The sequence below is a fragment of the Periplaneta americana genome, chromosome 15 (assembly GCF_040183065.1).
Source record: "Periplaneta americana isolate PAMFEO1 chromosome 15, P.americana_PAMFEO1_priV1, whole genome shotgun sequence".
Classification (NCBI taxonomy): domain Eukaryota; kingdom Metazoa; phylum Arthropoda; class Insecta; order Blattodea; family Blattidae; genus Periplaneta; species Periplaneta americana.
The window spans coordinates 8624917-8648286 of NC_091131.1; the positions used below are offsets into that span (position 1 = coordinate 8624917).

Sequence of the window (23370 nt, forward strand, 5' to 3'; positions counted from 1 at the left end):
GTCTATTTCGCTTACAATCTCCAATTTGTCACTATGAAAACCTGTCCTTCTTCACGTCTTGGCTAGCAGCAACCATGTTCATACCAAGCCGTTTCCTGGAAAGATGCACCTGCATGAAGGGCTTCTGCTTCCTGAACAAATGCGAAGGTGCAAAAGATTTCTGTTTCCTGCACAATACGAGAAGGACTTAAAGCAGGCCTGCACAAGGTTTGCGCTCTCCGAGCCGGCTCACAGCTCATGAGCGGAATCCAATATTAGCTGCGCTCTGTATAAGGGTGGACTGGAAGAAGGGTGGATCTCATACAAAATGTACACAAAAGGAAGTACTATTACGAGTGTTTATGAAATGAATTCCCGTTCAGTGTTTGCAAAACCATCTTGGACTATTATTAATTAATAAATATTTATTTTACAGAAACAATAGAAATTCTATAGCTACTTAAATGTACAATATCATTTTGTTATGTTTTTATTTATCAGTACATGAAAACGAGGTTTTATGCTGTTGGCAGCTGAAAGGAACAGTAGCCTACTGATCATAATGAAACATCAGTTACAGATGTTCGATGCCTGCCTTTATTAAAGTTGATTATAGAAAACAGCTGCTCGCAAATATAAATGTTGAGCCAAACATAGCAATCATTTTCACAGCCTTCCACACCTGTGGAGTAACGGTTAGCGCGTCTAGCCGCGAAACCAGGTGGCTCGGGCTCGATTCCCGATCAGACCAAGTTACCTGGTTCAGGTTTTTTCCGGGGTTTTCCCTCAACCCAATATGAGCAAATGCTGGGTAACTTTCGGTGTTGAACCCCGGACTCATTTCACCGACATTATCACCTCCATCTCATTCAGACCCTAAATAACCTAAGATGTTGATAAAGCGTCGTAAAATAACCTACTAAAATAAACATAACAAATTTCACAGTCAGCTTCTGTACTTACTTACTTACTGGCTTTTAAGGAACCCGGAGGTTCATTGCCGCCCTCACATAAGCCCGCCATTGGTCCCTATCCTGAGCAAGATTAATCCATTCTCTATCATCATATACCACCTCCCTCAAATCCAGTTTAATATTATCTTCCCATCTACGTCTCGGCCTCCCAACTAAAACTCTATATACATTTCTGGATTCGCCCATACGTGCTACATGCCCTGCCCATCTCAAACGTATGGATTTAATGTTCTGTCAGCCTCTGTAGTCATGGATATTATTGCTAATGTTCAGTCTTGTAAAACACAACAAGGCTAGTAGTATTATTCAAACGATCTTTAGCCCTTAGGTCACATTGAAGATCAATTAAGTTCGAGCTGTAAATCGTTAAATGTTAAATGTTATGTTCCGTCTTTTAGATTCCTTCATACTGTACTTTAGCAGTAGGTATGCAACGTGAAATTGTTACTGAGAATAGGCCTACACACTGCACTCCGCTAGATAACTGAGTGGTCGATTCCCTCTCCTCTACCTATAGCAAGTCTATGTCATTCTGACGTATCTTCCTCTCCGTTTCGGCAAGCGGTAAACATGGCTCTCCTGCTCCGAAGGAGCGTGCGCACTCGTTGAGCGCTGTTTGTGCAGGTATGACTAAGGACTTAACTTGTTTTGCATGAAATCGTCATATTTCTGCCTCGATATTTACTTCATGGAAGTGAATTTTGAGAGAAAATATACAGCAGATTTCTGACAATTGCAAAGAATACTAAGAATACAGCAAAATGTCTTCTCTCTTTCCCCCCCCCCCATTTTTGTGGACTTAACTCGTTTTGGGAGAAAGCTCTTCAATTCTTTTTGGACTATAAATCCAAAGCCCTCAACTTAATTTGTACCTGCTACACTTGCTTGACATGATAACCACTGAGAGGACATCACTGCGGTACTGGTACATTAAAAATAGTACATTATGCAACGAGCCTATAATGGTAGTAATTAAGACGCGAGTATGTTTATGAAACGAGCGCAAGCGAGTTTCATAATTTTCATACTAGCGTCTTAATTACCATTATAGGCAAGTTTCATACGACTTTTTATGCTCGACCATATTTCTAACTTGAAATTATTCATAAGTATTCATGTTATTCTTATCTGACTGGGGAGCGGAACTGACCTTGTGCAATATCTCGTAAATTGTGAGATGTGCGCAGACGCGAAAATATTGATTTTTTCCGAGAAACAAATGTCATTGACCTTGATATAATCTAGAGAGTAAAATAAACATTACTGTTGATATAACCTTGAAATTGATTTAGACATTGAAAAACGAGATGACAAATTGAATTTATTTGAATATTATTTACAATTAACGCTAATTATTATAGTAACAGAACATAACCTTCTGCGACAGTATTGGATTTCCAGCCTCCGTGACATTTTGCTAGTTGTCTTTTGATTGCATATCCGAGAATAATCGATACTTGCGCTTTCATATTGCTACAATGGTGCTTTTTGATTGGTGGAACACCTGAACTTTAATGAATAGGTGTACTTTAATGAGGTCCATTAAAGAGCTGCTACCAGGTGTATAATTACTACATTTCGGCATGGTCGAGCATAAAAAATAATAAGCTGTGTAAAGATTAATTTTTGGTCCCACAGAATTATCTGTTATGGTTACCATTGGTTATTAACGGAGAACAATAATGAGTATGAAAGTAAATATTCCTCTGAATAGTTTGGTGTTCACCGCCTCTTCCACAAAATGGACGTCGTTATTAACAGAAGATTGAATAAAAAAATTGTTTGTAAATATTTTGACATCATTGTTTTCTTTTTTTTAAGTGCAAAAAGGCATAATTTTAATTTCTATTAAAAAATCTCCACACATATTATTCACTAATATAACACTACAGGTATTCTTAAATATCTTTTGCAAAAAATGAAACAATTAAAAGCAAACCATAGGCAGCACATTTCCACAAAAAATATATATATACATAATATGTCACCTAGTCAAAAGGTACATAATTAACATTTTATTAAAAAAAAAACATAAAAAATCAAGCCAAACACTCTCCATATTTTCTATGTTTTTTTATGTTATTAAAATATGTGCAGTCAATTGCAAAGATAAGAGTTCAATGTAAGCCTCACTGAAACAGGACACAACGACCACAGGCCCCTACAGGATACCTTGTCGAAACAAGGAAGATGGCAACATTCCAATGAAACATGAAAATTCACGAACATGTTCACTACATCTGTATAAATACAGCTCCGACCAATGTTGGAACTTAATACTGCCATCAGCAACAGTTTTACAACACTGAAATGAGTAATACATATCAGTCATAACATGATTCAGTCGTAGCCTACATCATTATACATGGCCGACAAAAAAAGTTTTGCTCTGTTTTTAGGAATTGCTGCTATAATCGTTTCGCTGTAAGAAAAATCCTAATATAAACAATAGCACGTGACTGAAATGAGGCCTCATTGGCCACTGTTTGGCGCCATAGATTCTCAGTGCGCATTCCCGCCTACTGTTGTACATTCTGTTTCATGTTAAACATTTCCCGTTACTCGTCAAGTAGGCCTAACCTCACTACTATGCATTCGTTTGCTTAGGAAACATTTACTTTATAATTACTGTAATTAAAACTCACATAAGTTATTATATACCTTTAAGACTATTTGTTTTTCTCCGCTTCTGAGAGGGTTTCCACTCTCATGTTTAATATCCAAACACACCGAGGATGCAGAAGCCATACTTCAGTACCACGTGCTTACGTGAACAACTACGAGCTCAAGTGATGCCAGCTTGTTACAAGAACAGACTACCTCGGTATTATTGTTGGTATTCATCCGCGTTCATAGTACATAACAAAATATAAAAGTAGCTTTTCTTTTACATATCGTTTTACATATGAGTGAAGTTATATGTTTCATTGTATTTAACAACTAAAATTCAATTTTTTATTTTAAAATAATAGAAGATGATAGTTTCCAAATACGGACTATATTTTCCTGCGTCATGTGAGTGTTTTGACTGGGAGCCAATCACGGGTATGACAACCACGTGCTTGTGTTTACAGTAGGATTTTTCTTACAGCGAAAACAGTTATAGGTTCGTTTCCAATCAGCAATTACTAGAGCCTCTATTAAGATGATATCTGTAAAGAGATGATAACACAAAGAAAAAGTGAATTCAGAACTAAACTAGTTATTTATACATATTATCAACACTGTATCACTATTGATAAATATGACATAGCTATGCTTATAAAAGTATCTGAGCTTCTGAACGGACAAAACATGTTGGCTGAATGCCTTAATAGAAAGCACTCCAGTTGTCTTACAATCAGATACTTTAATATAATAATACCGGACAGCTAGCAGTTCTGTGCACAAATGGCGCAAGTGCTGCTATCTAGGCGACAGAGTGTGCTGAAACCCGCGAAGCAAGCTGTTATCTCTTTAATGTATATTGTTGCTGGGCTAGTTAATAGTTTTATTAATTAGTGCTGTGTTAAAATGTCAGGGTGTATATATGCTGTTTATAGCTGCTATAATTACAGCATTACAAACTGCTCCAATAAAATGTGAGTCAACAACATTCTTGAGTAGGCTAATGTCTTCGTCTCCGTGTTGAGAGTACAATAAAAATTAGCTTTTTTTATTTAGGCCTAATAAATGAACAGAAGTTAAAATGTATTGGAAATTTTAAGGTTTTATCAAATTAAGTTTCATTGTTGTCCACATGCTTTACTAATTATTACAAGCATCAGATTACTATCAATTTTATTTTTACAGTTGTCAGCAATGCGTATATAAAGCGTCATCACAGTCTAGTATATACAGTCACGAAGCTCAATACATAGGGAATATGCATCCATAGATAGTTGCTAACCACTAGGATTGCTACTATCGCTTCATCACAGACAATGCAAAATAGTACCGGCACAGTCTATTGTTCCTAATACCCTCAACAACTCAAGCTTCGTGACTGTATATACTAGACTGTGGCATTATTGTAAATTCAGTCTTAATGTCAGAATTAATTTTGTCTCACTAAAGCAAAGAAAAAATATGTAACAATTAATTATGGAAAGTAATACAAAGTATGCAATATTTCTCATAATATGCAGCTTTTATATAAAATAATGTTACATTAAATACTATTCAATATTTCTTAAGTGTCTCGTATATTGTTCCACATTAGTACCGGTACCTCAAGTTTTCAACAATAGTCCGATTCCCGCTATGTTAATATTTGTATTTGTGGCCATAATACCATACCTCTCCACTAGATGTCAGCTCCGCATCATTTTGCACTCACGTCAATGCTGCTAGTATACAGCTGTCCGGTATTATTATAGTAAAGTATTTGTTACAATGTCGAACTGCACTATTGCTCTATAATAAATTACAGTACTTATTATTTTCATTCTCATACTTTCCAGCTTTCACAATCTTCTTATTAGTCTCTGTTCCTTATTCAGATTTATTTGTCTGACACCCTGTATAATTAGGTAGGCTACGGGTTCTATCAATAGAAGTAAACCACGTTCACAGTCTGCTATGACACAAGAATTGGGGAAAGTGACTCACTGGCTGCATGCAACCTACGATGGCGAATTTTGCAGCTCGAAAAATGTTTTCTGGTGACAATTAATTCACAATTCAATAATATTTTAAAAGTACATTTTGTTTATAAACAAATAATGAAAATTCTTATCTATCTCTAAATTTCCTTTTCTTATAAACTCCTCAGGTCAGCACCAGAGAAATACTAATTGTTTACAATTAAATACAGAAATTCTGAAGTCTTCAAGGTAAACTGGCCATTTTATGTATTCTTATTGAATCTTCCTTCCTTGCAACTGACAAATACAAATCGTAATAAGTTTATTGGTACAATAACATTAAAATGGCAGTTGTTTTATTTAGAGTCCATTCTCGTTTGTTTTAAACTAGAAGGAAATAAAAAGACTGAATGACTTAAAGATGTACAATTGACAAGGAATCTAACAAATCATGATAAAATAGACTTCAAATACTTTTGTCATGAACACTTGATGAATAATTTGTTTGGGTAGGGTTTACACCAAGTAAAATTTCCAGTTTGTATTGACTCCATCTGGAAACATGAGACTTTAGGCCTACTAGTTCTTAGCTTTGGCTGCTGTACATTAGTGCAGGCCATTTTTATGCAAATTGATGTCTTTGCTTACACCTAGAGAACACACAGCAAACTTACAATGATTACAAATGACTAAATACTGATTACGAAATCAGACTGAAGATAGTTTAAATTAACATAACGAAATATTCTCACTGCTTCTCTGTAGTTAGAAGAGAGGAGGGATTGTACATGTAGCATAACTTGCAAAATGGCCTGCACTTTTACTCGGTAGCAATGTCATAAGAACAAACCTATTTGTGTGTCTCAATATGTTAAGACATTTTGAGAATCATCGTTCTTCTACGCACCTTAACAATGCATTTTATTTTATATACAGGGTGTACTAATATACACCCTACCCAGAATACAGCTATGTCACTGGTAAAGTGCCTGTATTTCTAAGCAACATTTGGTTAGCCTTCAGAATTGATCAGGAATCCTTCATGTCAGCTCTTTTACTAATCATGAAGCCATTTTTATCACTGATACAGAGTTTCAGAAAAAAAAAATAACTCAAAGTTAGGTCAGAACACAAATTAGAGTTCAGCTATTTAGCAACTATTAGTAATGGTTTCCCCACAATTTAAATTTTAATATATAACAGTTAAAATAAAATAATTCATGTTCTGTTCTTTTGTTTGTTATATCAACAAACATGCTTATATCGGCATTAAACAATGTATTTCGTAAATATCCTTTTCTTTATCTTTCGTTGCAATAAATATATCACATTCTTTATTCCCATTGCAAACTTCCATAGCAACGTCACTCATTCTACATAGTGTGTGCAAATAACAGTGTTAGTGTACAGAGAACATAATGGCTTCCAGACCAATTCTAAAAGTATTTCCAAAATTTGTACACGCAATTAAAAAGGAAAAGTTCTATTTTACTATGAAGATATAATAAACTGCATATATCACAATATATAATAAACTACCACAAGAAATCATCACCAGGTTGTGGTATTTCCTATCACAACACAAATTTGTAATTCTATAATATATTCTTGGTTCTTATATTTGATTCACTTCTCTTTAATTGAAAATGTAAATCACAGTCTCTTAACAGTATGTTACTAACAAAAATAATAATTATATACAAGGCTTTTATTTCAAAACTTTCCAGCTTAAATAAATATTTAAACACATGTGAATTTAGATATTGAGGGGGGAAGTTCAAAACCAGTGTTAATATTGCTTTTGAAGTTTCATCCCCTCACACCAACTCTCCTTTGAATTTCAAATGGCACCTCTATATTATGATACTTAAACTTGAAAGAGTATTCAATTGTTTGTACATCTCATTCATTTGTTCTCAGTTCTTTTGTTTTCTATCATGGCCTGGTAACCTGGATTTTGTTACTGTTGATTAGAGCGAAGAAAATAAAACTACAAAGGCTACTGTTGATTACAGATTATTTCAAGTAATAACACAAACTAATATTAAGGAATAGGCCTATTATGGTTATGTATTATGAATCTATTCTTTAGAAATTTTGAACAGGATAAAGGATAATACAAGCCGAAGTTTGGATTTACGTTATTTATGTATGGTTATGAACAGTGTGTGTCCAAATCTATATACCTGTATATAATTTGAACTGGTAATGGAAATTACAAGACAACGGCTGAATGGATTTTAATAAATGGCGCCTCATTTTGAAGCTTGGAACCCAAAGTTTTTCAGAAAAATAGTAGTTTTCAGTGAAATGTCAGTTTTCCTACATAATTTTCCTATTTTCCAAAATCCATCTTTCGTCGGTTTTGAGAACTAATTGCATTTCAAAATAAAACAAAACACATACTACAATAAACGACAAGCTACTACACGAAAAGGCCATGACCTGCAGGATTGCTGACATATTTAGTGTTCAAATTCAATTGGTTATTTAAAGCTTCAAGATTTACTAAAAATAATTTACAGGTCTGATTCTACGGTGTGTAATTTTCAGAGTACAGCTGTGTATTAGATATTAAAATCTACAAAACTTGAGGTGGTTTGATGACATTATGACCATTAGAAATTTATAATAATAATTATTATTATTATTATTATTATAGTTAATGCCATGATATTAATATATAAACTACAAAACTTGGGTAAGATAATAATATCATTATTAAAAATCAAATATTATATACCGGTAGTTATTAATCAAGCGGGTTGGATCTTTTTCATATATTTAATGGTGGTGTGGTGTAGATTCAGTATTGGCTCGAGAGAGCGCAAAAATTTCAGTTCCTAAGGAAAGACCAAAAGGTATTACTTACTGATAAAATAAGAGGCCTAGAAAATTTTGTAGTATCCCAATCATTTCAGCAAGATCTCTTAGCAGGATAAAATGATTTTATCCTCTACATTTCAAGCTCTACATGCAGCAGCTACACCAAGATGCTATGTCTATTTTTCTAAAGCACAGCAAACCTGACTTTCTTTAGCTTTCACCTACAATCCACAATGACCTGAAATAGCTATTACTTTACTCCCACATGAAAAACCCACTGATCGTCCTGATATTTTTACTTGCGTTTTCGCGTTGAAACTCAAAAACTGAAGGTGGATAAGTTAAAAAAAAAGTATTTGGCATAAAAATAACGTTCAGAGGGAGTGTTTCATTATTATAACTTTCAAAATGTCCCTAGTATTTTTCATTGAAAATAAATCAGAAAAATTTTTATTTGAACGTTAATGAACTTAGTTTGCAGTGTTTGCTGCACAAGCCACTAGTAAACTGTATTTTCATCCTACAACCAATTGACAATAACAATCCATGTTGCCAGGCGAGGATAGAAAACAAGATGTGAGAACAAATGAATGAGATGTGTGAACAATTGAAAGTACCGTAATTTTTATTTATTTATTTTTTTATATACACGAAAACTTTATTGTATAAAATATACATTACAGTTTAGCTGATAATGTAATAAAACAAAATATGTGGAACATGTATTTGGGAAGCTATCCTGTGATGGTCTGACATTAAAACAAATTTACAAATCTGTGTGTCTTTTCCTTTTTAGTCTTCGAAATGGTGAAGCAGGTGGGTAATTTCCTGGAATTTACCGGATTAGAAGATTTTCATGGTCATTGAAAGAACTATGTAGTGTTCTGTAGTTATTGCTGAAGATTGTGTTTACTTCTGGAAATCCTAAATCAGAATGCAGTGTGGTGTTTCACACATACCAGGGTGCGCCTGTTATCAGTCTAAGACAGCGATTTTGGATGGTTTGTATTCTCTTAATGTGACTGTGAGAAGCAGAACTCCAAATTGAACAGATGAGTCTGATTAATGAAGTATATATGATCCGTTTATATTGTATTGCTAGTGCTGATTTGTGTGACATTAGGTGCTTCAGTCTATAGATGCGATGTCTGCATTTTCTAACTATTTCAGAAATGTGACAGTGCCATGTTAGTCTGGTATCTTGTCTACTTTCTTAATTGTGTCTACAACAAAACTGATTCGAACCTAAGAATCCGGGGCTTGCTCATTACCATTACACAGTCTAATTTTACAGCAAATTAACTCTACGATCCTCTTTTTCCTCAAACTGATCAATTAGGTCACAACATACTGAACAACTGCTGCTAGAAGAAGCTAGAGACAAATCTGTATTTGTTTCTAAACTCTCGATATACTTAAAATACTGTATAAATAAATATATCTCGTACCGGTAACACAAAAGAAAAAAATAACAGGAATACCCGCAAACAAGAGAAAAATCTAACAACATAAATGAAAACTTTTACGCAGGGAGAGAAAACTAACAACACGTGATTTAAATTTGTAAAACCAAGAAGAGAGAAAGTGAGAGAGCTTCCCAATACAGCCGAAACAGTTGTCAGCGGTGGGTAGGACATCTCCAAATTCGGCTCCCCTCGCACATTCTAGTCAAGTTTAAACACTCTGCTAACCAGCTATCTTATTGGTTGGACTGCTGTTGTCATGGTTACCGGGGAATAGCCGATTCCTTTCTCCCACTCTCGCATAGACACTGCAGGCTGCTAGATGTCGACTATACAGGTTACAGCGCTATCTGTTATTTTTCGATACTAATTATTTGTACTATCTACAGTATAGCACGTGGGCATGACCAACTGGATGTGGTCGACTTAATGTAACTTACATCTTAGTTGTAGTGAATAGTAAAATTAATATAAAAGAAAAAATAATCGTCATTTGCTATAACTTGTTTGTAATTTTAATTCAGCTGGAATGATTACTGCCATATTGTGTTCTGGTAAAATATTAGGGGAGGCATGGCCTCCCTTGCCTCCCCTGAAAATCTGCCGCTGTTAGGAAGGGAGAAAATAGGAAAGATTGGAGAAAGCTGGGTTTGCAGTGAAAGACTTTACCTTTGGCAGAACACTAAATGAATGAAATTACTAGGGCTAGGATTATGAGGTAAATAAATATTTTATTTGCAATGTAGGTAATAGAAACTCGTAATTGTGTTTTAAGTTTCGGACAAGGTCACAATATTTTAAATTTTATTTCACATAAGAACATATTATTTTGAATTTTTTAAATGTAAATACACATTTTAAAATATTCACATAAAAACACACCAAAAATTTAACTTTTCATCAAATAATTTTCTACAAAAGCCCCAGTTCAGATAAATCATCACATGAATGTTCAGTGCAGTTGCTTAGACGTGACAGCTGACAACTGTTTCTCGGAATTGCCTATCTGCGGACCTGTAGTCTGCTCTCTCACCACAAGCGATAAGAGCTGTCAGCACTAAGAATTGTACTGCAACTAACACACACAAACATTGATGTGTCATTTAGGAGTGCCTTGTAAGTTATCATAACGCTGATTGAGGATGCAATTATAATTTCATAAACATCAGCTGTCCACACCTGTGGAGTAACGGTCAGCGCGTTTGGACGCGAAACCAGGTGGCCCGGATTCGAATCCCGGTCGGGACAAGTTACCTGGTTGAGGTTTTTTTCCGGGGTTTTCCCTCAACCCAATACGAGCAAATGCTGGGTAACTTTCGGTGCTGGACCCCGGACTCATTTCATCGGCATTATCACCTTCATATCATTCAGACACTAAATAACCTAGATGTTGATACAGCGTCGTAAAATAACCCAATAAAATAAAATAAATGAACATCAGCTGCCTCTGTTTTGTTTCCAATCATAAACATATCTCTAGGAAGTGCATGTTGTTTCTCATTGACCAGGACGCTCTTTTTCCCAGTACAAGGCAGTGTTCCACAATAATCGTCAGTCATTTGTGATGGACAACTTGAGAATGAATCTCTTATTTACTGTAATTCTTTAGCAGTTGATGAGAGAGCATAATTTATATTGGTGAGTACTGCATATTATTTATTTTCACATAAAATAAATGAAACATAATTAAATATTTTTAATTTTTTTGTCACACATTTTCCCGACTTTTAGCACATAAAAAATAAATATTTTCCCAATTTTTAGCACCTAAAAGTCCAAGCCCTGTCATCACACTCACATATGATTCAAACTTCACTATAGTTCATTTTATATCATGGAGTGCAGTTTCATAGAAAGGACTTTTCCAACAGACCTTCTACTGCCTCTTACTAATTGGTTGTCATAAATAAATGTCTTCCTTACTGTAACGAAAATTTTGTCTTCATTTGTTAGTAACCACTGACAACCCTCGTTTAGAAAAATTGATAGGCTGCCTTCATATCCACGTGGAAGGAGATTTGCAACATCATCTCCGAATTCCAAAAATCCTGTCAGTTAGTGCAAGAATATCACTAAATGTGGCAACTGTGAGCATGGAAATGGGATAGGATGGGGTGATCAGAAGTGTTTATGTAAATCTGTTAAGTGGGTGTTTAAAGAAGCCTCCGAAATGCACATGATGATAGTGAATATACTATTCATGAAATGGTCTCGCCAATACTATATAGGCTTTAATTCTAGATGTTTTTGAAGAAGAGAGGATTTGAAAATTTATTAATAACATTCACTACATAATTAAAACCATTCAATTTTGCTTATATACTCTTTTAAAAATTCATAGCTCCAATGGTAGCCTAGATTTGAGAGCTAATTGATTACAATTAATTTTATAATCAGCTTCAGTAGTCGTCGTGATCTAACACTGAGGTTAATAATTTTTGTTTCGTGAATATTATTAATGATTTACTATTTTGACAGGTAAGTGCAACTGATTTAGGATCTTTATATACAGATTTCCTATAAATAGTATTTACTTGCTTAAAGACGTATTTGGTTCATTTATTGTTTTTATTTTGTTGGTTGTTTTATGTTTATACATTTCATAGAACAGAATTGAAAATAAGGGAATGAAAAGAGCGAAAATTAACAAGAGAAATGAATCAAATATTCCACTATATATCCAAAATCCATATCTCACATTTCAAATTTATAATCACGCTAAATAATGTGTGATGTTGTGTAATTATAATACAAACGAAATAAATAACAAATTATGGAGTTGCCTGAAATTTTAATTCTGTCGACTTTTGAACATATGTTCGTTAAAGGAGGAATAATTCCTTCCATATCCACGCACATGCAATTACTTTTATTTCTGGACGATATTTATTTGGAAAAATGCATACGGTAAATTAAATTACAATCAAGCAGACTATGCAACCTGTAACCCTAATAAACATTGTACAATATCTTAACATTACATAAGGATACACACCATCCTTTGAAAACCGGAAAATTTTAAAGAAAAATTCAATTACAATAAATGTTTTGTCATTGGCACATAAAAAAAAACTTCTACATTCATATATTTCAGAAAACTATGAATAATGATAATTGTTCCAGAAACAAATGAGTTAACATTTTTAATGGAAAGAACACTGCCTGCTAGAAAGCATCTGATGGCTCCTTATATTGCCTTCTAAAGGTAAGCATTCACTACATCGTATTGCACTCATCAGATGAATCGCACAGATCAGAAAAAGACAATCTTTGCTGTAACTATTATGTAACTGCGTTCACTACATAATATCACATGCATCAGCTTTTGGTAAATCTGTTCACATTTCTCAGATGAGCAACTTTTCCGATGAGTGCGATCATGGCCTTCTTTAATAAATCAATTTTAATTGCTCAATTGTCAACTGCATTATGTTGTGCCATGTTCAGTGTCGCGCCAAAATGGCAGACGGAAAACTTATTTCGCTTGTAGAAAACTGTGAAGAATTATATAATTTGAGGTATTCCCATTACATAATAAAGTCTTGCATATATATTATGTAACCAATATCTCTTTCGTTTCTTCCTCTTCAATTAATAAGCATAAAACAATTACAAATTCTTATTCGCTGACACTCATGATTAATAGACCTAACCTCAAAACTCCTCTGTTTTCAGCAATATCGTACTTATATGGTATATCTTTTAATAATAATAATAATAATAATAATAATAATAATAATAATAATAATAATAATAATAATAATAATAATAATAAAGAGAAAGAGAACCCAATGGATATTTAGTTATTTAGTCTTTGCTATTACATGTTTTAAACAGCTGGTAGGGAATTCAATGAGGTAGAGTCATTAAAGTGAATGCACTTCACTTAAAGTATCTGTTGCATACAATTCGTTCGACAAATGTGATACAATGTAGTGAACGCTTACTTTAATAAGACCATTCTAACAATGTTTTTGCTGAAATGGTAGTTGGCAGCACCAAATAGACTATGTTCATCCTTCTATTTTGTGCCAGTGTAACAAATTGAAGTGTGTTAGGAATAAAACAATCAGAAACGTGTGTCAGAAACTCTTGTGGTTAAATTCGTGAAACCTCTACTTAGTAATGTAGGGATGTTTCACACAGAAAAAGTTTTCCAATTTTCTTGTTCTTTCAAGAGCAGAGAATGTAATGGATTAACGAAGAGGAAGAAGCTATTAGAGTCGCAAAACAAAGTAATATTTTAATCACATACTACAAACATAAAGCACAGGATATATATCCACAAGAAACTTCACTGGCTGGTAGGAGCTGCCATCTAGCGACAATTTTTTTCTATTCATGTTACATGTTTAACCATTGATTGAGCAGGCAGTGTAAGCAGCCACCAGATGCATGGATGCGTTCGAGCAGACGGTGAGAAAGAATATAAATTTTATTATATTTATTTGGGATATGAGAGAAGAAACGGGAAAAAGTGAGAGAGAAAAAAAAGAATAACTTTTTTACTATTAATTTCTTCAGTTTTATCAAAGTTCTGGAGAATATGAATTAGCAAATAAGCCAAATGACACAACCTATACTGTATTTGAAATTAGTTTTTTCATTGATAGCATATTACATGCACACCCAAGGATTCTGTCAAAATAAAATAAAAATAAAACATCCCGTATCATCATAATCGTCATATTTCATCACCCACATCACGTGATAATTCAAGGGCTGTGTGAGTACTCCAATTATTTTCCTTCATATTATTCAAGCTCACCATATAATTTTCTTTCAGACACACTGTGCAGTGTTAAATTACATACACAAGTTTACAATGACTTAGATAAAACCTTACATTAGTATATGCAATGAGGGTATACTTTCTTTTGTAAAGTTCAAAAGATGCGAACTTTTCTTAGTTTCATTCGCAAACAGTGTGTCAATCTGTAACAAAATTGTGGCACAGGTCTGTTGTAAATTCGTGTAAAATCCACATCATATGCACACAGACACAAACACCAACTGGGGGCTATTTCCTTGTACAATTTCTGAATTTCCAATTTAAAAGATGTGCCAATAATAACGACAGAGAACTGATATCGAGTGAAGATTGCACAATGACCCCTTGGTTGCACTTCAGCCACTCAGGACTATTTAAAAATAAATACACAAATAAAAATCAACACGAGGTTTAGTCACAGTCTAGTATATATAGTCACGAAGCTCAATACTTACTAAATATGCAAACATAGACAGTTGAAATATGCATCCATAGATAGTTGCTCACCACCAGGATCGCTACTATCACCTCATCACAGACCCTTTCCCCAGCAGACGATAAAATGTATTGTACTTTCGATATCGTATTCTTTTGAAAAAATTAACACCTTCCTTCCGCTATTGAAATGTGAAATACATAAGGTTTATATATTATTTTCATAAAGTATATATTATATTTTATAAACCTGGTTTTTTCGGAAGAAGGATAAATCTGACCTCTTTTTCTTACAATATTTATAGTATCACAAACGTCTCCTTGTCCCATATTATTATTCAAATTATTGTATTTTAGCCATTTACAGTTATTACAACCGATAAGGAACATTTCACAGTTTACACAACTTTTCACAACAGAGTGAAATACAGCAGTCAATGCCTTTTCGATCTAGACCAGGCCGTAATGTTTGTTCGGGTTTTCTATTTCAGTGTATGGAGCTCAGTGAAATAATATATTATAACTTTATTGCATATCATTGCTAAGCTTTATTTAGTGTAATGTGTCCATAAGTTCCGTTTACTTCTTGTTGCATAATATGTTGCAGAAATAATTACAAAACTGTGTTATTTTAATGTGAAGAGAATTTTACGCGTTAACATAATCTGTTCGCATCAATATTTTAAGTTTAGAATGAAAGCTAGTTTGAGGTTCAATAAAAACGAATTTATATTGTGATTTTAATTTAGCACATCTACCTTCCTTAATTGTAGACAGAAAATTTACCATATCACTCCTATGAAATTAGTGTACGTACAATTGTGTTACTTCGTCTCTTAGGTAGTAGATAAATATAATAATTCAGTACCCAATTGCAGTATTAAAATACAGACAAATAGAATGTGACGGTTCTCATACATGACATTATGTTTAACTATAATGTATAATTGGGAATATAGGAATATAAGTTAAATAAAGTAAACATAACCTATACTTTCCATATGACATAACATACATATGTAGTGGCAGGGCATTGGAGACCACTAAAATTAGACAGAAATGGGCAACTGGTACAGTAAACATAATCTATAATTTCAATATATCTAAATATCCGTGCGGTGCAACTGAAAATTATTGAATCGTGCATAAATGAATGTGCAAGAATTTCGCAATATTTAATCGAAATAAAGGCAGGTATTACACATACGAACAACGTAATTTTCACACCAAAAATAATATTACACCTTAACTCGCAAGGAATTATGTCTGAATTGTCTCCTAATCATTGTTTTAAATTTTATTAATGCAATTACACTACATTTTAGAGAAATATACATTACTCTTTATGCATTGCAATTAATTTATATGGTTGAAACGCCGCCCTTCGTGATCAGGTTAAGCGAGTCACATGGCCTGCCTTACGGCCTGTATTAGATCACGATGGCAGTGACACAGTCTATTGTTCTTAGTACTCACAGCACTCCAAGCAGCTAGCAACTATCGTGAGAAATGCAAAAAATCACCCCAAGCTTCTTGACTGTGTATAGTAGACTGTGGTTTAGTCATGTTGATATCTTTCTTTTTATGCAACTAACTTACAGAGTTAAACGAGAAAATACATACAGGGAAGAAAATAAATCGCAACTAAGTATAAATAGTTGAGACACATAAGCGTATTAAGAACACAGCTGCAGGGATGATACTGATCTCACATTACGTCAGGTGATCTATACAGTTATTTAATAAAATGTCCAATCCACTTTTCTTTTATCAAAGTGGAATGAATGTTACCTTAAAGCTTATATGCCATGGAAGCATTTCCATGGCAATATTTTTATTTCAATATTGATCCAAGTACAATTCAAGTGAGCCTGTTCCTGAAACAGAAAGATTTTGGGGCACTACACAGCTCCTGTGAACCCCGACTAATATAATATTATTGTTATATGCACATAACTCATCCAAGCTATAGTATTATGTCCTAAGAACCACAGTGCAAGCCTAAAGTGATGGAACTCTGTCGCCATCTAAAAGTGTTGTGGCCATGGAAGTCAAGACTTGGTAATTAAGCCAGTGAAAGTGGAAAAAAGAATTACCGGTACCTACAATCAGGGCCGCCAAGAAGGGGGGGGGGCAAAGGGGTCGAGTGCATATGGGCCCGTGAGAAATAAGGGCCCGTCAGATTAAGTGAGTCTGATTACTTTTTATTATCATGAATAATTATTTGTAGATACATATGGGTACTATAAAATTTTGTAAAAACATTTGTTACATAAATGTGACATATTAACTCAACAATAGTAGAACTGATACAAATTACCACTTCATATGTAAATATTTGACTTTTACAGAATACTGTAGAATATCGGTTTCCTGCATTAACGTTCACCAACACGACAATTCAGGGCCCCGGCATTTTCCTGAACTTGTTCCTGTCGCTTATACCGAACACGTTCAATTACTTATTGGCTTGTCCTTTTTAACTACCAATATGGCCCACCACAATATGCTAGTGAACTCTCTCAAACCGAAGTCATAGGATACGTTTCTTTTTCAGTACATTGTATGTTTCGTGTCGAAACTTTCGTCTTTTCGTTGTCGTTTGTCTAGTAAATTCTATTAATTAGTGTTACTGGTTATAGTTTAACTGCACAATGGACAAGTACAGGCATAAGTCGGGAGCTGAGAAGCACAAGGAGAGACATAAAAAATTGGAAGATATTAATATGGGTGCTAGACTGCGTGAAAAATATTATGAAGACATTAACAAAGAGATCAGTGATGAGCCGAAATATTTAAAATCAATTCATGCCTCTAATTTAGAGCCAACCTCACTGAAACCTATGAATCTCCTAAATAGTCTAAGGGAATTAAAACTGGACAGTTTATTTCCAAATATTTGTATAGCCATTAGAATATTCTACACAATTCCTGTGACAGCTGCTGATGCTGAAAGATCCTTCAGCAAAATGAAGGAAATAAATGTATTCAGATCAACAATGTGTCAAGAACGACTGAGTAATCTTGGCCTCCTTAGTCTGGAGAGCGATCTTGCTAGGTCTTTAAATCTTGATGATATAATTGAAGATTTTGCATCATTGAAGTTAAGGAGAGTTGTTTGTTGATGTTGGACTGCAAGTTAGAAATTACAGATGTTTAGGAATAATGTTTTATGAATATAATACTTACTTACTGGGTTTTAAGGAACCTGGAGATTCATTGCCGCCCTCTTGTGCTAATGTGAAGTTTTTCTAAAAGTTTCCAATGTAATAAAATTTAATTTTTTTGGTTCGTATCTGTGTATGGGGTTACCTTTTATTTATTTTGCAAAAATTAATATGGTTACAATAACTGGTACTCCAGATATGGAGGGTAGCTGCGAATATATTGAATAAGCAGTCGCAGACAGCCGATGAGGGGTGGTCCTCCAGCTTGGGGGTTGGGCGAAGGGCTAACAACCCTTCACCGTAAAAAACAGCTTGTTGCGTATCCTTCAAATAAGCCTCGGAATGGGACTGATTCTTTGGCACGACCACAATAACTGGTAACTTGTAACTGTTACTTTTTTTCAACGGGGGTCCGAGTATAGTATTGAATAGGGGCCCATAAATTCTGTCGGCGGCCCTGCCTACAATGATAAATACACTTTCTCCACCATAAATATCGAGTTTCATTATTGATTTTAACGAGTTCAGCAATGAGCAAAATACCAGATTCTATTTCTCAGGTATATTATTTTTATTTGTAAAAAGCTTTACATAAACATTGTTATCGACATTCACGATTAAGCAAGGACTAAACTTACAAAGAAAACAAAACAAAAGTTTTTATTTAATTTAAAATTTATTTCTTACACACAATCTTAGGGGAAAACTTTTTTTATATATAAATATCAAAGAAATAAATATATGGATATTTGTGGTCATGAATCCCTGCAGAGAGTATAGACAGCACATGTGAAAAAATGGATTTGTTACTACTACTGATCAAAGATGACTACTCATAGGATATAAATACAATACAGAATAGTAATCCTTGAACAAACGCAGTGTATGATGTCTAGAATATTCAGAAGAATCAATGTCACCACAATAAAGACTTTTATTAGCCCTATGTTTTCATGTTAGAACATAACTCCATGACTGAAAAGCATAAAGACTTAAAACTTCAACATTTTTACATTAGATTTAGAAAGACAAGAGTTATCGGATAATTTAAAACTGTTGTCATAAGATGTAATCTACATTAAATATTATTTATATCATAATGTTTTTTAAATATATTTTACACTACGCAACAATACAATTTATAAAAAAAGATTTCTTTATTGTAACAAACAATAATTTGACAACATTTTACTCCACGTTCTGATATTACGCAACTACCAGGACTTCAATACGAATGCTTCAAGATAATCGTCTGTACAATAAAGCTATATACTGTTTATAATACTGGTGACATCCATATCAGACAGCCACATGCTTCAGGCCTGCACTGTAATTGAAAAAAGAGCATATAAGTCACCAATCAACGCATGTTTCTCCTTGCACGGTATTCAACATGCAGTACACACATACATACAAAATTCAAGCACCTAGGAATATGATTCTGTCGTTAAAGAAAGACATTGTTTAGCTTGGTATCGGCATGCCAGCTAGACCTCTTGCCTTAGACACGTCAAGTCACGTGACGAGTAACAACACATCCACTGCCAAACACCAGCCTTCACAGCCTCAAGATTTCGCTATTAAAAACATGGCAAGTGTGAATGAAAAGCACTGTTCTTATCTAAAAATGAAAAGTGTATTATTTATTTAGCCCAGGCATGTCAAAACCCTGCACATTGTGCACTTGTCTCTGTGCAATGTGCAGTTCCTATTCCCCTACCTGGAGGGAGTGAATCGGCTTGGAGGGGAACGCGACAGGGCTGTACATTACCTGCAATACCAGAACAGCTTTGGTTTCAGTAACACAGATCAGTACGGGTGCTCACTGAGCTGTGATTGTGAATGCGTTATGTAAAATAAAGTGAGGAGTCCATAGATATAATGAAGAAGAGAAATCACGAATCATATAACATAACTGTTATGATGTTTTCCTCAGCCAACAGTAATTATTTTAAAATGAAAGGCTTTCATCATATCATGTGGACCTAATAGTGATGTGAGAATTTAAATCAGATTAGTAAAGTTCTCAAAATATGATATTCGCCAGCTCTTATTTCTTAATTAGTACTCTCACGGCAAGACAAACATGACAATGATGTTGTTTTGGAGTCTGTACTAACACAGCCATCAATGGTTAGACGACTTACAACTTTTATTTGATAAGTTGATAAGTGATGAGAATATTGAGTGAAGAATATATCTGAGAGTCTTGAGGTTGTAAGGGAAGGAAGAAAGCAACTATTTGTAAAGCGAAAAACTTTTTTCGAAACATAATACATAATGGCGAATTTTCCATCTCACGTTACTATATTATCTTAATATACTTACGTTAATAAATCTTTAAACCTGACATAAAGAAAATGTCCTCGCTTCACAGCTTGTGAAGTACTCTTTTAACTCAATTCAGTAACGCTTCCAACTTGCTGATACTTGCTCTCAACTATATATAAATTTAAATTCAAGCTTAATTTATCCAATTTATTAATGATAATGTGAATTTATAATAATATACAGCAAGGAAATAATTCCAGTGTAAAAGCCTCACAATGTCCTATTGCATGTAATTTGGAGTAAAATATTTAACATTTGTGTACCAATGGTCCCAATAATGCTGAGGAAAAATGAAAGAGTATTACTTTGAAATAATCAGTACCTATTACGTAAAATGAAATACTGTGTTCGTTTTTCGTTGTTTCGAAATTACTGCAATATTTATATTTTCTTCAAATACTATATAAAAATCGTGTAAATAAATTATTCTTTACAAACGACTGCATTGTGAATTGTAACTGAGTAAGTCTATTGTTTCTTGTGTTACAATTATTGTCAAATATAGACACTGACAATAATTGTGTTTTTTCCTTCTGCTAAGTATGTTTATAATGTCCAAATGTCAATTTAATTGAACACTAGAAGTGCACAATAGATTCTTGTACATCCCTCTGGCTAAGAACTGGTAAGAGCAACACCTGAATGACGCAATCTGCACAGACCGGCGTTCCGCGCACATACACTGATCTGCACAGACCGGTGTTCCACACACATACACTGATCTGCACAGACCGGCGTTCTGCACACATACACTGATCTGCACAGACCGACGTTCCGCACACATACACTGATCTGCACAGACCGGTGTTCCGCACACATACACTGATCTGCACAGACCGGCGTTCCACACACATACACTGATCTGCACAGACCGGCATTCTGCACACATACACTGATCTGCACAGACCGACGTTCCGCACACATACACTGATCTGCACAGACCGGTGTTCCGCACACATACACTGATCTGCACAGACTGGCGTTCCACACACATACACTGATCTGCACAGACCGACGTTCCGCACACATACACTGATCTGCACAGACCGGCGTTCCGCACACATACACTGATCTGCACAGACCGGTGTTCCGCACACATACACTGATCTGCACAGACCAGCGTTCCACACACATACACTGATCTGCACAGACCGACGTTCCGCACACATACACTGATCTGCACAGACCGGCATTCCGCACACATACACTGATCTGCACAGACCGGCGTTCCGCGCACATACACTGCACTTTCAGTGTCTGATTTCTGACATGCCTGATTTAGCCATAAGATAAAACTTTACACTTAGACGCAAGGCAGTGAAAATGCTGACTACGTCTGTAAATTATGTTCTGACCCACCTTCACTTGGAATGGGCAGAAATCATATTGTTGCTGCGTCTAGTGGGAAACATACTGGAATGTTCAACCTGTGCAAGAACACATCGCAAACTTCACCATCAACGAGTATCTGGCAAATACTTTTACAAACAATGTGTACGTGTTTCCATCAACATTCACTCTGAGGCCAATCTTTTGTACTTAAGACAGAAAAGAAAAGAAAGAAGAGTTAAGACCGGCATGTGGAACCAAGCTAGGCAATGTCTTATTGAAATAATTCGGTTACATTAAAACAATAAAATAACAAGAACATAAAAATGCTGCTTTTACGGCATGATTTTAAATACAATATATTTTGAAACTATCTTTATTAAAACATTTCTATAATATTTTTTAGGAGCAAAGCAGTTGAGTCCAGCTGGACGTTCAAATGCTGATATTTTAAATTTAGCTTTAGCTAAAAGTTTATTACTTTTCTCTCCGATATTTCAAACTAGCACACATTTTGTTTCCAACTGGCATAGGTTTTACAACTACTTACACTAACTTAGTCTGAGCCGAACACTTTCGTTAACAACCAGCAGAGGAATAAGCATCACTTTCGATATCTACCGCTTTGTGGCAAAGACAGTGTACAGAAATTTCATGAGCAATTTTCATTATAAAGTAGTTAACACTGGAGGCATTAAATACCAAACAAACTATGATAAAATCTTACCTTCTTTTTATTCTGAAAGCCATTAACAGTAGTGGAGTAGTGGGTACAGTGAGACACAAAATATTAAGACATATGTATGCAAGTAAAATTTCAAGTATTTTTAAAATCAAGTGCAAAAGAATTATACATTAAAACATGGAGTACAATAATACATAAACAAAAATGTTAATAGATAAAGGACATAATATACAATGCGTGTTTGTCAAAAAAATGCAAATGTCTCACTGTTCCCATTCAGGAGGGTACAGTGAGACACCACAGTGTATATTAACGGACATTGAAATGATTTCCATTTATTTCAAAAGAAAAGAAAGCTTGCTGTCTCTTTATCTTGCCATGTTCTGTAGACTTATTTAGAATCATTTTGATGTCTGACTTCGAAACTACTGAAACATCTGGAATATTTGGAAAAGTGAATTTTCCATGACATTTCAAACTTTTGGGGAAAAAATGAAATGAATTTTTGGTGACAACAAAGCTTATAATTATAAGAATTTAATGTAATTCTTTATTATATTTTAATATTTTCTTAAATTTTGTGAATATTTTTTTATTTATGAAACCATTAAAATGTAATGTATCCATTATTTTAAGCTACATTTCCTAAATTGGTTACTAGTATCTTCATTTTTAATGTTAGTTACCGGTAAATGTAATATAATTACAGTTTATTTTTGCAAATCATTGGTAAATGGGAACAGTGAGACGTCTCAGTGTACCCTTCAATGGCATGTCTCACTGTTCCCTTTACGCATAGTTCGTTTAAAAATGGCGTCATCACTTCAAAATCAAAACAAGAAAGA

At 34.4% G+C, this 23370-nt stretch overlaps 1 protein-coding gene and 1 long non-coding RNA gene across 3 annotated transcripts in view; both read right to left on the bottom strand.

The window, feature by feature from the left end:
• Window positions 1-10594: 10594 nt before the first annotated feature.
• Window positions 10595-23370, bottom strand: part of LOC138714615 (uncharacterized) — a 183315-nt gene continuing 170539 nt past the window's right edge. Inside the window, exon 2 of the long non-coding RNA XR_011336047.1 lies at window positions 10595-11061. This is a non-coding gene — a long non-coding RNA (uncharacterized lncRNA). The remainder of the gene's footprint in view (window positions 11062-23370) is intronic.
• LOC138714612 (putative fatty acyl-CoA reductase CG5065) overlaps window positions 19097-23370 on the bottom strand; it is a 233714-nt gene continuing 229440 nt past the window's right edge. For both annotated transcript variants that reach the window (XR_011336046.1, XM_069846640.1), the window contains exon 10: window positions 19097-19507. The gene's annotated coding sequence lies outside the window, so the exon portion shown is untranslated. The remainder of the gene's footprint in view (window positions 19508-23370) is intronic.